The sequence below is a fragment of the Aquarana catesbeiana genome, linkage group LG12, assembly GCF_042186555.1.
Source record: "Aquarana catesbeiana isolate 2022-GZ linkage group LG12, ASM4218655v1, whole genome shotgun sequence".
Lineage (NCBI taxonomy): Eukaryota > Metazoa > Chordata > Amphibia > Anura > Ranidae > Aquarana > Aquarana catesbeiana.
In genome coordinates this window covers 199,981,561-199,995,444 of record NC_133335.1, presented here as the reverse complement: position 1 = coordinate 199,995,444, position 13,884 = coordinate 199,981,561, and positions in this window count along the sequence as shown.

Here is a 13,884-nt window from a genome sequence, read left to right as displayed (position 1 = left end):
TGGACATATCAGTAGCACAGTGGATGTGTCAGTTGCACAGTGGAGGGAGTCAGTAGGGCAGTGATTGTTGTTAGTAGAGCAGAGATTGGTGTCAGTAGGGCAGTGGATGGTGTCAGTAGTTTTTTACTTTTATTATTTTGTTTTTTAATTATTTTTTACAATAATATTATTTTTATTTTTTTTCCCCAGGGGTTGGCAAGGAAAATGTATGGTCTACCTGTCACCTGCCCGTTATTGAGAGGTAGATTGTGATTGACAGGTTGTCAAGCCCAGGATTAGGGTGTACCTAGGCACACCTGGCACACCCTGTGCGCATGCCTATGGTCTTCACCTAATGCTGGCTGCTAAAAGGGTATTTAGTCCTGCCTCTGCTATTCCCTCTCGCTTCAGTGTTTTGCCTGCTAGCCAGATAAATGCTTGCTGATCCTGACCCTAGAGCTTATTTTAATCATACACGGTCTGGTTTACATTTCCTGAGTGCTGCTACATCTGGTCATCCCTACTGCTGAATGCCTGCATTCGCTATCCTTAACAGCTTGACTTAGGCCTTAGGAGATCAGACCCTGTGAGCTCTTCTTTTGAGGCCCCTGAAATTGTGCAGAGAGTAGAATAATAGAGCAGATCTGTCAAACTAGTGTTTTGTGGGCTGCATGTGGCCCTCTTTCTTCTTCTCTGTGGCCCTTCGTGGTTTAAGGAATAAAAAAAAAATGTGCCCCCAGCTACTCTCAAATAAATATGTTATATTTACATAATTTTGCAGCTAAATAGTTCAGGAAATTATGGTTTTATGATTCTTTATTCTGATAATACAGTAAATACGGTAAATTGCAGTTTTTTTACTGCAAAATGGACGGTATTTTTTTCTCATTTTAGGGTAGTGGGCAGAGCCATGCCCATTATTCTTTTTTTTTTTTTTTCACAATTAAGGTTTTATTTCAGCTTATGAAATCTTACAGTAAACATCGGTAAATATAAAACATACATAAAGATCAATATTAACAATTGTCAGCATATAAGTACAACAATTTAAGGACCAATGAGATATTTATAACAAATTGAAGTCCTGTGAGAATAGGAGGGAAATATTGTCTAGTACTTCAATATATAAGATAAAAAATTGTGAGGTAGTGGGTAGAAAAGGGCAGGGAAATAAAGAGATGGGGGGGAGGAAAGGTAGGGGAGGAGAAGAGGGGGGGGAGGGGAAGGAAAGGAAGGGGGGTTAAAGGGAGCGATATTTAAAAGTAATGTATCACACATTTCCATAGGTACATAAAAAAAAGGAAGATCATATAGGGATATAAATAGACCAGGGTCTAGAGGTAACTTATCTTCGCATGGTAAGTATAGGGGATAGAATTTTAACATACTTGGAAAGTCATTCAACAATTAATTGATAATCAGCTGAAAGAGTGAACAACAGCCAAGGTTGCCATGTTTTAATGAAGTTATCGCTGTTTTCTCTTTTCATGGCCACTATTTCCTCCATTTTATATATGTATTGTATCCTGTCTACCCATTCTCTGATCTTTGGTACTCATGTGGATTTCCAGTGTAGGGGTATAAGGGTTTTAGCTGCTAATAGTAAGTGTCTGGTAAGTGATTTTTTTGTATTTGGTTAAGGTAAGAGGGTTGAGATTAATCAAACAAGTAGCAGCGTTCAGTTCAAGTTTTGTTCCAGTGATGTGTTTGATCCATTTTTGGATTTCTTCCCAGAAGGCACAGATTAAGGGACACTCCCACCAAACATGTAAAAACTTACCCAGGTGATTTTTACAACGCCAACAGGTGTTTGATGTTGTGGCGAACCATCTCCCAGCCTTCTGTGGTGTAACATACCATTGGGTGAGTATTTTATAGGAAATCTCCTGGTATTTAGAGCTCAGTGAGCATTTGTGCGTCATAATGCATGCCTTTTCCCATTGTTTATCTGTAATAGTAATTCCCAAGTCTCGTTCCCAGTTCTCTTTGTGTGTATTATTAGCCTGTGTGTTTTAAGTTAGCCAAAAGTAAGCTAGTGACGTGGTGTTTGGGACATGAGACCCTTTGAGACATCATTTTTCTAAAAGTGTCATAGGGAGGCAATATTGTGATCTATGTTTACTATTTACCAGGAAGTCCTTCAGTTGCATGTAGAACCATAGTCCGGGAGATGGTTCACCCCACTCTGATTGTAGAGTTTCAAATGATTTAACCTTTGAGTCAGCTATACAGTGTGTGGCGAGTAGGTGTTTAATTTTTTTGTTTTGTAACCCTGGGATAAAGTTAGGATTATTGGTGATTGGTGTTAGTGGGCCTGGTATAGAGGCAATTTTGTGTGTATTGGTTATTGTGTGCCAGATATTGAGTGTGTTTGCAATTAGAGGGTGATTTATTCTCTTGTTCGTTTTTGAGTGCATGGACCATGGGTAAAAGAGTAATTGGTGAGAAGCCAGATTTTGTTCCAGGAGGACCCAATCCTTATTGTACCCATGGCAGTGCCAATCTATAATTCTTGTAATGTGGGAGGCGTAATGATATTTCTTGAAGTCTGGTAGGCATATACCTCCTCTTATTCTTAAACACCCCTGTAGACAACTATAAATCCAGAACCATTATTTTTGAGTACAGATACAACATAATGTTATAGAGAGATTTATTCTAAACTTCATACAGCTCTGTAAGGCTAATAGACCATTATCAGTGCAGTATGCACAGACATAATGGTACAACCATATAGGTTATAGTTAGGTGGGCTTAAATCAGGGGTTCTTAACCTGGAGTACATGGACCCCTAAGTGGTCCATGGGTGAGTTTCAGTGGGTCCATGAGGGACAGATAAAAAATATCCTTTACATTCACTACACAGCCCTCCCACTTGTCTCAATTAAAGTGGTTGTAAAGCCTAAATATTTTTTACTATTACTCATTCCTTGCATTAAGGTAAAAAATGTTTAGGTGTCAGCACCCCCCCTCACCCCCCCCCCCTTTTATTTACCTGAGCCCTCATTCGTCATGCACATCTGCAGCTCTTCTTTTCCCTCATGTCCTGGTCTCGCTGGCTTTCCTGGGGCACTGGAAGCCATTGGTTTCCAGTGCTGTCAATCAAAGCCCGTGAAGGGTGGGCAGGGCCGAGTCCCACTGTCTGTGTCAAAGGACTCAGCAGCAGAGCTCAAGTGCAAGCAAGCACTAGTGTTCACACTGGCCAAAGGGGAGAGGCCAGGAGCGCCGCCGGGGGAACCTGAAAAGAGGAGGTTTGCACAGAGCAGGTAAGTATAGCCATGTTTGTTATTTATTTTTTTACTTTTTTTTATTTACCTTTACAATCACTTTAATGGTTTCCCAATTAAAGCAAATAAAGATTATGCACCCTGTCACTGCTTATAGCGCCAATCGCTAAGCATCTCTTGACTTGCTGTTGGACCATGTTTACCATTGAAATTTGTATCATCATTATCTGCACAACCACCATCTTGTGCCACTCCATAATAGCTAATTCTAATTTTCTACTAGTAGTAATAGTGGTAGTAGTAGATTTGTGTAGAATAAAATTGTTTTGTTTATTGTGCACAAGATGATTGTATTTCATTTTTGTAAGGAGGGGCCATCACTTTTTTGCATGAAAAGGAGTGAGATTTTTTGTAAACTTAATCAAATTTTGTGTTTGTCATATATGTATGAGGCAATCAAATTTCAATAAAATAAAGTACATATATTCATTGTGTGCAAAGTTTCTGTGAATATTTCTGGGAAGGGGGTCCATAGCTTTCATCAGATTCTTAAAAGGGCCAGTGACTAAAAAAAAGGTTTAAAACCACTGGTTTAGAGGAATCAAAAGCCCCCAACTTAATAAGTGTGAAAAACAGTACACCTACCTAATTCCAGAAAAAAGATTCCAACACTTTGAAAGCTCGCCATTACACAGACAAGTGCAACTGTAAGGCTGGACATGTTTGGTATCTATTTACTCAACACATATCTTTTATATTTTATTAACAGTTGACCAAAAATGCTACATAAAATGCTACAAATGCAACCATTTTTTTCTACTGGACCTCTGCTTTCAGAAAATAACTGTTTGGAGGTTTTAGGTAAATTTCAAGCAAAAAAAAAAATGTGTGTGAAAGATTGTAAAAATGCCCAGGACTTTAAAGGCTAAGTTCACTTTAGTAACATGTTACATGTTACACCTATATTTAGGGTGTAACATGTAACATGTTACCAGGGGCGGACTGACCATTCGGTCACTCGGTCGCCGACCGAGGGCCCGGCGTCAGGAGGGGCCCCATGAGCGGCTCAGTCAGCAGCGGAAAAAAGCCGCCCGCCGCACCGCACGAAAACCCGTCCTCCCGGATTATAACAGCTCCCGGCGCCGCGGTCAGCCCGCTGCCCGAGCAGACCTCGGCTTAGGGAGAGAAAGAGAGGCTCTGTCAGCAGGGCGGGGCAGGGAGCTCCACTGACGCTCTGACCCTGCCCTGCCCCTCCCCTCCTCATGTAGTCTGAGTCTGTTCCTAATTAGAGCGTCTCTCCTGCACTTCTGAGAGCTCCGCTCTGGACCACAAAGATCACCGCCCCTACCGACGAGAGCTCCGCCCCTACCGACGAGAGCTCCGCCCCTACCGACGAGAGCTCCGCCCCCTACCGACGAAAGCTCCGCCCCTGGACCTCTGAGAGCGGGAGGTGAGCCCGACTGGTCAGGTAGGTCCTTCTGCCTACTGTATATACACGGCCTGTAGACCCCTTTTTTTCCCTAAACCATCCCTGGAAATGTTGTTTAGCCCCCTGTATAGCTGTGCATTGCTGAAAGTTTAAATTTTAAAACTGGCTACCTGGTTATCTCGTATAGTCGCATCCCCAGTCTCTGGTTATCTCCTGTAGTCGCATCCCCAGTCTCTGGTTATCTCCTGTAGTCGCATCCCCAGTCTCTGGTTATCTCCTGTAGTCGCATTCGCAGTCTGGTCATTTCCTGTAGTCGCATTCGCAGTCTGGTCATTTCCTGTAGTCGCATCCCCAGTCTCTGGTTATTTCCTGTAGTCGCATTCGCAGTCTGGTCATTTCCTGTAGTCGCATTCCCAGTCTCTGGTCATCTCCTGTAGTCGCATTCGCAGTCTCTGGTTATCTCCTGTAGTCACATTCGCAGCCTCTGGTTATCTCCTGTAGTCACATTCGCAGTCTGGTTATTTCCTATAGTCGCATTCGCAGTCTGGTTATTTCCTGTAGTCGCATTCGCAGTCTCTGGTTATCTCCTGTAGTCGCATTCGCAGTCTGGTTATCTCCTGTAGTCGCATCCCCAGTCTCTGGTCATCTTCTGTAGTCGCATTTGCAGTCTCTGCTTATCTCCTATAGTCGCATCCCCAGTCTCTGGTTATCTCCTGTAGTCACATTCGCAGTCTCTGGTTATCTCCTGTAGTCACATTCGCAGTCTGGTTATTTCCTATAGTCGCATTCGCAGTCTGGTTATTTCCTGTAGTCGCATTCGCAGTCTCTGGTTATCTCCTGTAGTCGCATTCGCAGTCTGGTTATCTCCTGTAGTCGCATCCCCAGTCTCTGGTCATCTTCTGTAGTCGCATTTGCAGTCTCTGCTTATCTCCTATAGTCGCATCCCCAGTCTCTGGTTATCTCCTGTAGTCACATTCGCAGTCTGGTTATTTCCTGTAGTCGCATTCGCAGTCTGGTCATTTCCTGTAGTCGCATCCCCAGTCTCTGGTTATTTCCTGTAGTCACATTCACAGTCTGGTCATTTCCTGTAGTCGCATTCGCAGTCTGGTCATTTCCTGTAGTCGCATCCCCAGTCTCTGGTTATTTCCTGTAGTCGCATTCGCAGTCTGGTTATTTCCTGTAGTCGCATTCGCAGTCTGGTTATTTCCTGTAGTCGCATTCGCAGTCTCTGGTTATCTCCTGTAGTTGCATTCGCAGTCTGGTTATTTCCTGTAGTCACATCCCCAGTCTCTGGTCATCTTCTGTAGTCGCATTTGCAGTCTCTGGTTATCTCCTATAGTCACATCCCCAGTCTCTGGTTATCTCCTGTAGTCGCATCCCCAGTCTCTGGTTATCTCCTGTAGTCACATTCGCAGTCTGGTTATTTCCTGTAGTCGCATTCGCAGTCTCTGGTTATCTCCTGTAGTCACATTCGCAGTCTGGTTATTTCCTGTAGTCGCATTCGCAGTCTGGTTATTTCCTGTAGTCGCATTCGCAGTCTGGTTATCTCCTGTAGTCGCATCCCCAGTCTCTGGTTATCTCCTGTAGTCACATTCGCAGTCTGGTTATTTCCTGTAGTCGCATTCGCAGTCTCTGGTTATCTCCTGTAGTCACATTCGCAGTCTGGTTATTTCCTGTAGTCGCATTCGCAGTCTGGTTATTTCCTGTAGTCGCATTCGCAGTCTCTGGTTATCTCCTGTAGTCGCATCCCCAGTCTCTGGTTATTTCCTGTAGTCGCATTCGCAGTCTGGTTATTTCCTGTAGTTGCATTCGCAGTCTCTGGTTATTTCCTGTAGTCGCATCCCCAGTCTCTGGTCATCTCCTGTAGTCGCATTCGCAGTCTCTGGTCATCTCCTGTAGTTGCATCCCCAGTCTCTGGTTATTTCCTGTAGTCGCATTCGCAGTCTGGTTATCTCCTGTAGTCGCATCCCCAGTCTCTGGTCATCTCCTGTAGTCGCATTTGCAGTCTCTGGTTATCTCCTGTAGTCGCATTCGCAGTCTCTGCTTATCTCCTGTAGTCGCATCCCCAGTCTCTGGTTATTTCCTGTAGTCACATTCGCAGTCTGGTTATTTCCTGTAGTCGCATTCGCAGTCTCTGGTTATCTCCTGTAGTCGCATTCGCAGTCTGGTTATCTCCTGTAGTCGCATTCGCAGTCTGGTCATTTCCTGTAGTCGCATTCGCAGTCTGGTCATTTCCTGTAGTCGCATTCGCAGTCTCTGGTTATTTCCTGTAGTCACATTCGCAGTCTGGTTATTTCCTGTAGTCGCATTCACAGTCTGGTTATTTCCTGTAGTCGCATTCGCAGTCTCTGGTTATTTCCTGTAGTTGCATTCGCAGTCTGGTCATCTCCTATAGTCGCATTCGCAGTCTGGTTATTTCCTGTAGTCGCATCCCCAGTCTCTGGTCATCTCCTGTAGTCACATTTGCAGTCTGGTCATCTCCTATAGTCGCGTTCGCAGTCTGTTTGTTTTTTTCCTGTAGTCGCATCCCCAGTCTCTGGTTATTTCCTGTAGTCGCATTCGCAATCTGGTTATCTCCTGTAGTCGCATTCGCAGTCTCTGGTTATTTCCTGTAGTCGCATTCGCAGTCTGGTTATTTCCTGTAGTCGCATTCGCAGTCTCTGGTTATCTCCTGTAGTCGCATTCACAGTCTGGTTATCTCCTGTAGTCGCATTTGCAGTCTGGTTATCTCCTGTAGTCGCATCCCCAGTCTCTGGTCATCTCCTATAGTCGCATTCGCAGTCTGGTTATTTCCTGTAGTCACATTCGCAGTCTGGTTATTTCCTGTAGTTGCATTCACAGTCTCTGGTTATTTCCTGTAGTCGCATTCGCAGTCTGGTTATCTCCTGTAGTCGCATCCCCAGTCTCTGGTCATTTCCTGTAGTCGCATTTGCAGTGTCTGGTTATCTCCTGTAGTCACATCCCCAGTCTCTGGTTATTTCCTGTAGTCGCATTCGCAGTCTGGTTATTTCCTGTAGTCGCATTCGCAGTCTCTGGTTATTTCCTGTAGTCGCATTTGCAGTCTGGTTATTTCCTGTAGTCGCATTCACAGTCTGGTTATTTCCTGTAGTCGCATTCGCAGTCTCTGGTTATTTCCTGTAGTTGCATTCGCAGTCTGGTCATCTCCTGTAGTCGCATTCGCAGTCTGGTTATTTCCTGTAGTCGCATTCGCAGTCTCTGGTTATCTCCAGTAGTCGCATCCCCAGTCTCTGGTTGTCTCCTGTAGTCGCATTCGCAGTCTGGTTATTTCCTGTAGTCGCATCCCCAGTCTCTGGTTATTTCCTGTAGTCGCATTCGCAGTCTGGTTATTTCCTGTAGTCGCATCCCCAGTCTCTGGTTATTTCCTGTAGTCGCATTCGCAGTCTGGTTATTTCCTGTAGTCGCATCCCCAGTCTCTGGTTATCTCCTGTAGTCGCATTCGCAGTCTCTGGTTATTTCCTGTAGTCGCATTCGCAGTCTCTGGTTATTTCCTGTAGTTGCATTTGCAGTCTTTGGTCATCTCCTGTAGTCATTTATGATATCTATGGCTATGCATATTTATTGAATCCATATTAAGCACTATATTTGATTGGCTGTTTGCTTCTACTTAGGCCTGGCAAACACGCACAATCGCACATGATGATAACTTCATCATCATGTGCGTGATTGTGATTGTGCGTGTGTGCCAAGCAGAAGCAGCCAAATATAGTGCACAATATGGATTAAATAAATAGTGGGAAGAATGCCCCTTACATTGGTGGTCAGTGAGAAGAATGTTCCTTACATTGGTGGTCAGTGAGAAGAATGTTTCTATACACTTGTGGTCAGTGAGAAGAATGTTCCTTACATTATTGATCAGTGAAAGGAATGTTCCTTACATTGGTGGTCAGTGGGAAGAATGTTCCTTACATTGGTGATCAGTGGGAAGAATGTTCCTTACATTGGTGGTCAGTGAGAAGAATGTTCCTTACATTGGTGGTCAGTGAGAAGAATGTTCCTTACATTAGTGATCAGTGAAAAGAATGTTCCTTACATTGGTGGTCAGTGGGAAGCATGTTCCTTACATTGGTGGCCAGTGGGAAGAATGTTCCTTACATTGGTGATCAGTGGGAAGAATGTTCCTTACTTTGGTGGTCAGTGAGAAGAATGCTCCTTACATTGGTGGTCAGTGAGAAGAATGTTCCTTACATTGGTGGTCAGTGAGAAGAATGTTCCTTACATTGGTGGTCAGTGGGAAGAATGTTCCTTACATTGGTGGTCAGTGGGAAGAATGTTCCTTACATTGGTGATCAGTGGGAAGAATGTTCCTTACATTGGTGATCAGTGAGAAGAATGTTCCTTACATTGGTGATCAGTGGGAAGAATGTTCCTTACATTGGTGGTCAGTGGGAAGAATGTTCCTTACATTGGTGGTCAGTGGGAAGAATGTTCCTTACATTGGTGGTCAGTGGGAAGAATGTTCCTTACATTGGTGATCAGTGGGAAGAATGTTCCTTACATTGGTGATCAGTGGGAAGAATGTTCCTTACATTGGTGATCAGTGAGAAGAATGTTCCTTACATTGGTGATCAGTGGGAAGAATGTTCCTTACATTGGTGGTCAGTGGGAAGAATGTTCCTTACATTGGTGGTCAGTGGGAAGAATGTTCCTTACATTGGTGATCAGTGGGAAGAATGTTCCTTACATTGGTGATCAGTGGGAAGAACGTTCCTTACATTGGTGGTCAGTGGGAAGAATGTTCCTTACATTGGTGGTCAGTGGGAAGAATGTTCCTTACATTGGTGGTCAGTGGGAAGAATGTTCCTTACATTGGTGATCAGTGGGAAGAACGTTCCTTACATTGGTGGTCAGTGGGAAGAATGTTCCTTACATTGGTGATCAGTGGGAAGAATGTTCCTTACATTGGTGATCAGTGGGAAGAACGTTCCTTACATTGGTGGTCAGTGGGAAGAATGTTCCTTACATTGGTGGTCAGTGGGAAGAACGTTCCTTACATTGGTGGTCAGTGGGAAGAATGTTCCTTACATTGGTGGTCAGTGGGAAGAATGTTCCTTACATTGGTGATCAGTGGGAAGAACGTTCCTTACATTGGTGGTCAGTGGGAAGAATGTTCCTTACATTGGTGGTCAGTGGGAAGAACGTTCCTTACATTGGTGGTCAGTGGGAAGAATGTTCCTTACATTGGTGGTCAGTGGGAAGAATGTTCCTTACATTGGTGATCAGTGGGAAGAATGTTCCTTACATTGGTGATCAGTGGGAAGAACGTTCCTTACATTGGTGGTCAGTGGGAAGAATGTTCCTTACATTGGTGGTCAGTGGGAAGAATGTTCCTTACATTGGTGGTCAGTGGGAAGAATGTTCCTTACATTGGTGATCAGTGGGAAGAATGTTCCTTACATTGGTGATCAGTGGGAAGAACGTTCCTTACATTGGTGGTCAGTGGGAAGAATGTTCCTTACATTGGTGGTCAGTGGGAAGAATGTTCCTTACATTGGTGGTCAGTGGGAAGAATGTTCCTTACATTGGTGGTCAGTGGGAAGAATGTTCCTTACATTGGTGATCAGTGGGAAGAATGTTCCTTACATTGGTGATCAGTGGGAAGAACGTTCCTTACATTGGTGGTCAGTGGGAAGAACGTTCCTTACATTGGTGATCAGTGGGAAGAATGTTCCTTACATTGGTGGTCAGTGGGAAGAATGTTCCTTACATTGGTGGTCAGTGGGAAGAATGTTCCTTACATTGGTGATCAGTGGGAAGAACGTTCCTTACATTGGTGGTCAGTGGGAAGAATGTTCCTTACATTGGTGGTCAGTGGGAAGAATGTTCCTTACATTGGTGATCAGTGGGAAGAATGTTCCTTACATTGGTGATCAGTGGGAAGAATGTTCCTTACATTGGTGGCCACTCTGTGCGAAACGAGCTGCACAGTGAAGGTAAGTATGACATGTTTGTTATTTAAAAAAAAAAACAAAAAACGAGCCTTTACAATCACTTTAGTTTTGGAAAGTTACCGTTGTTGCACTTTCTTTAATGTAATTCTGTGACGAACGCATGTAGTGTGGGCAGTGCAAAATGTAGGTGGGGATTTGTGTGGGTGTGGCTTGAGTGTGGGTGGGAACACATGAGCTGGGACAGGGGGCCCCAGGATCTCCTATTGCCCGGGGGCCCCATGAGTTGTCAGTCCGCCCCTGCATGTTACTATGTAGCACCGCCCCTCCCCCACCAGTATCCCCATGACAGCAGACATGGGTTCTTCGCCCAGCACTTGCTATAACTTTTCAAAATTGGCGAGATTATGTAGGGGCAGCCCGCTTCATTTAATTGCAGAGATCTGCGAATGAGACAACTACCCATTTCTTCAGGAAAAGCAAACTTAGCCTTTTAGTGATTAAAAGTGACATTGGTATGGTACAGGAAGGAGAGGCACACACTTGCTGCTTTTCCTTTCTTGGCCACCCAGGGTACATACCTGGATACCATTATGGTTTAAAGCGATCCACATGCTTTTTTTGAGTACTGCCACATAAAACGTAAAACTGTAAACAAATGCCACGGGGTTCCGCCTAAAATGCTTGCATGGCCAGAAAAGGGAAGGCAGCAAGTGTGCAGTCCCGCTGCAGTATTCTCATCTGGCAAAAACTTCTCTGTCAATGCTTAGAAGGTGGATCCTGTCATGGCACCCTCCCACATGACAGTACTTGGCCTACTGACTGGCCACTCAGACCCGAAAACTATCACATAAGGGAGGTCCTATGCTCCCTCCTACCCAGGGGCCCCGCTCTGTTAGGAAAGGATCGAACAGTGTGCAGTGACAGTGCTTCTCCAATAGAGGGCAAAAATACTACCGGGGGCATGTATATAACAGTTTTTTAAAATCTGTACATACTACTAGTTTGTGCTATAATTGCCGCACATACTATAGTGCTGGGCATAAAATGCTTGGAACTCTTCATGCTGTATATTAGTTTACAAGTAAGGCTACATCCATTTATGAATATTGTCATCCAATCTGAAATGCAGACGCTTTTGTCACATCACAACTCATTCACAGTGGCGGCTGGTGTTTTTTCTTTGGGGGGGGCGGGGGGCAGCTAACAACCACATCCCCCCTCCACTGTTTGTCGGTTGGTCCAGCACTTACCCCATCAAGGTGGGTGGCAGGCAACAGGCAGCGTGGTGCAGCGACTCCTTGTCCTCTTCTCCATGGCGGCTTCCAGCTCCTCCCCTCCTCCTCCTAGGCATCCAATAGGATCGCCTGTCATTTCAACCAATCAGGTGACTGGTGTCAAAACCCACTTCCCGATTGGCCAGGAGGAGGATTAGTGTTACACTGTTGTAACACACCTGGGTGGGATCAGGGCGCACTCTCTGTGACCCGAGGTCCATCCTATATTAAAGCCTATTAGAGCCTCTAACTCTAATCGGTGCTTCAAAACCAACCCCCCCGCATTGGAATCCATGCGCCGGTGTCCTGAAAGGGGCCAGACGCATGGATAGGGGGGGCGGTGCCCGTAAGCCTGTGCCCTCTAATGGACGGGCCGCCCCTGTTTATGGACATTCATGATTTTTCACTGATGTTGCCAGGATAGACAACAAAGAGAATATACCATGAGTAATACGTTTTACATACATATCTGAAATCCTGATCCATAGTCTAGTGGGTCTGATTGTCTGATATTCTGTCATTTAATTTAAAATCCTATCCAAACAAGTGCATAAAAAAGTATTTAGTATTTCTGACTAATGCCCCGTACACACGGTCGGATTTTCCGACGGAAAATGTGTGATAGGACCTTGTTGTCGGAAATTTCGACCATGTGTGGGCTCCATCACACATTTTCCATCGGAATTTTTGACACACAAAGTTTGAGAGCAGGCTATAAATTTTTCCGACAACAAAATCCATTGTCGGAAATTCCGATCGTGTGTACACAAATCCGACGCACAAAGTGCCACGCATGCTCAGAATAAATTAAGAGACGAAAGCTATTGGCTACTGCCCCGTTTATAGTCCCGACATCACCACGTTCAGAACGATCGGATTTTCCGACAACTTCGTGTGACCGTGTGTATGCAAGACAAGTTTGAGCCAACATCTGTCGGAAAAAATCCATGGATTTTGTTGTCGGAATGTCCGATCCATGTCCGACTGTGTGTACGGGGAATACGAATGAGAAGAGTGATTTTGGTCAAATTGATTTTACCACTAAATGATATATTTTGCTGTCTGCAAATCTTTGTCGAAGCAGAATCTTATTTTTTGTTTTGCACTTTGAGTTGCTTAGGAGAAATTTTCTTAGAAAAAATAACATTCTATTTATTTTTCTTGATTTTGAAGGTTTGCGTTTTGTGTATTTAGGGTAGTTTACATTATTCAATTTAATGTTCTTTGCATTTGGTTTTTATTTTCTTTGTTTTGTATTTATTTATTTTTTTACAATCTTTATTTTACAAATTTTATACATTTTTTAAACAACATATACAAAATCCACAAATGCTCCTTAAATATATTGAAATTACAGTTTGAATTGCACATTATCTACAATTCCTATAACTCCTTCTACCTTCGATTTCCATATTTATGTGTATTCTTTTCTTAGTTACCATATCCGACCCATCCTTACATACCCAACATTCATACACTCAGGCTAACCAGCTATTCAACAGAAAAAATAAAAATAAAAAAAAGGGGGGCGCTTTTTTATTACCCTATATATAGTTTAATAAAGATGCTGAAGTTCTAAACCTTTCCCATTTTTGCCATATTTTTAAAATCTGCTCCTTTAAGCCTTTTTCAATCATCATCCTTTCCTCCAGGGACTGCATCTCGTTCATCTCACACACCCATTCCTCTATTGAGGGATATATCATTTTCCTCCATTTCCGAGCTATGATAGTTCGTGCTGCTGTTAGCATTTGTTTTAAAATATCTTTTTTAAATTCTTTAAAGAGCCTGGGAGCATTGACAAAACTTATATTAATATCATATTAATATATCTGGTTGTAGATCTTTCCCTGTTATGATTTGATATATTTTATACATTTTTGACCAAAATGTCTGGACTCCCGGACAAAATTACCATATGTACGACATTGTACCTTTTGCTTTTTGACATCTCCAGCACACCTCTTCATTATCGCTATTTATTTTATGCATATCTGTTGGACATCTGTACCATCTAGCATTTTGTAATTTCTTTCCTGGTGTTTGATAAGGATAGTTTATGTGTT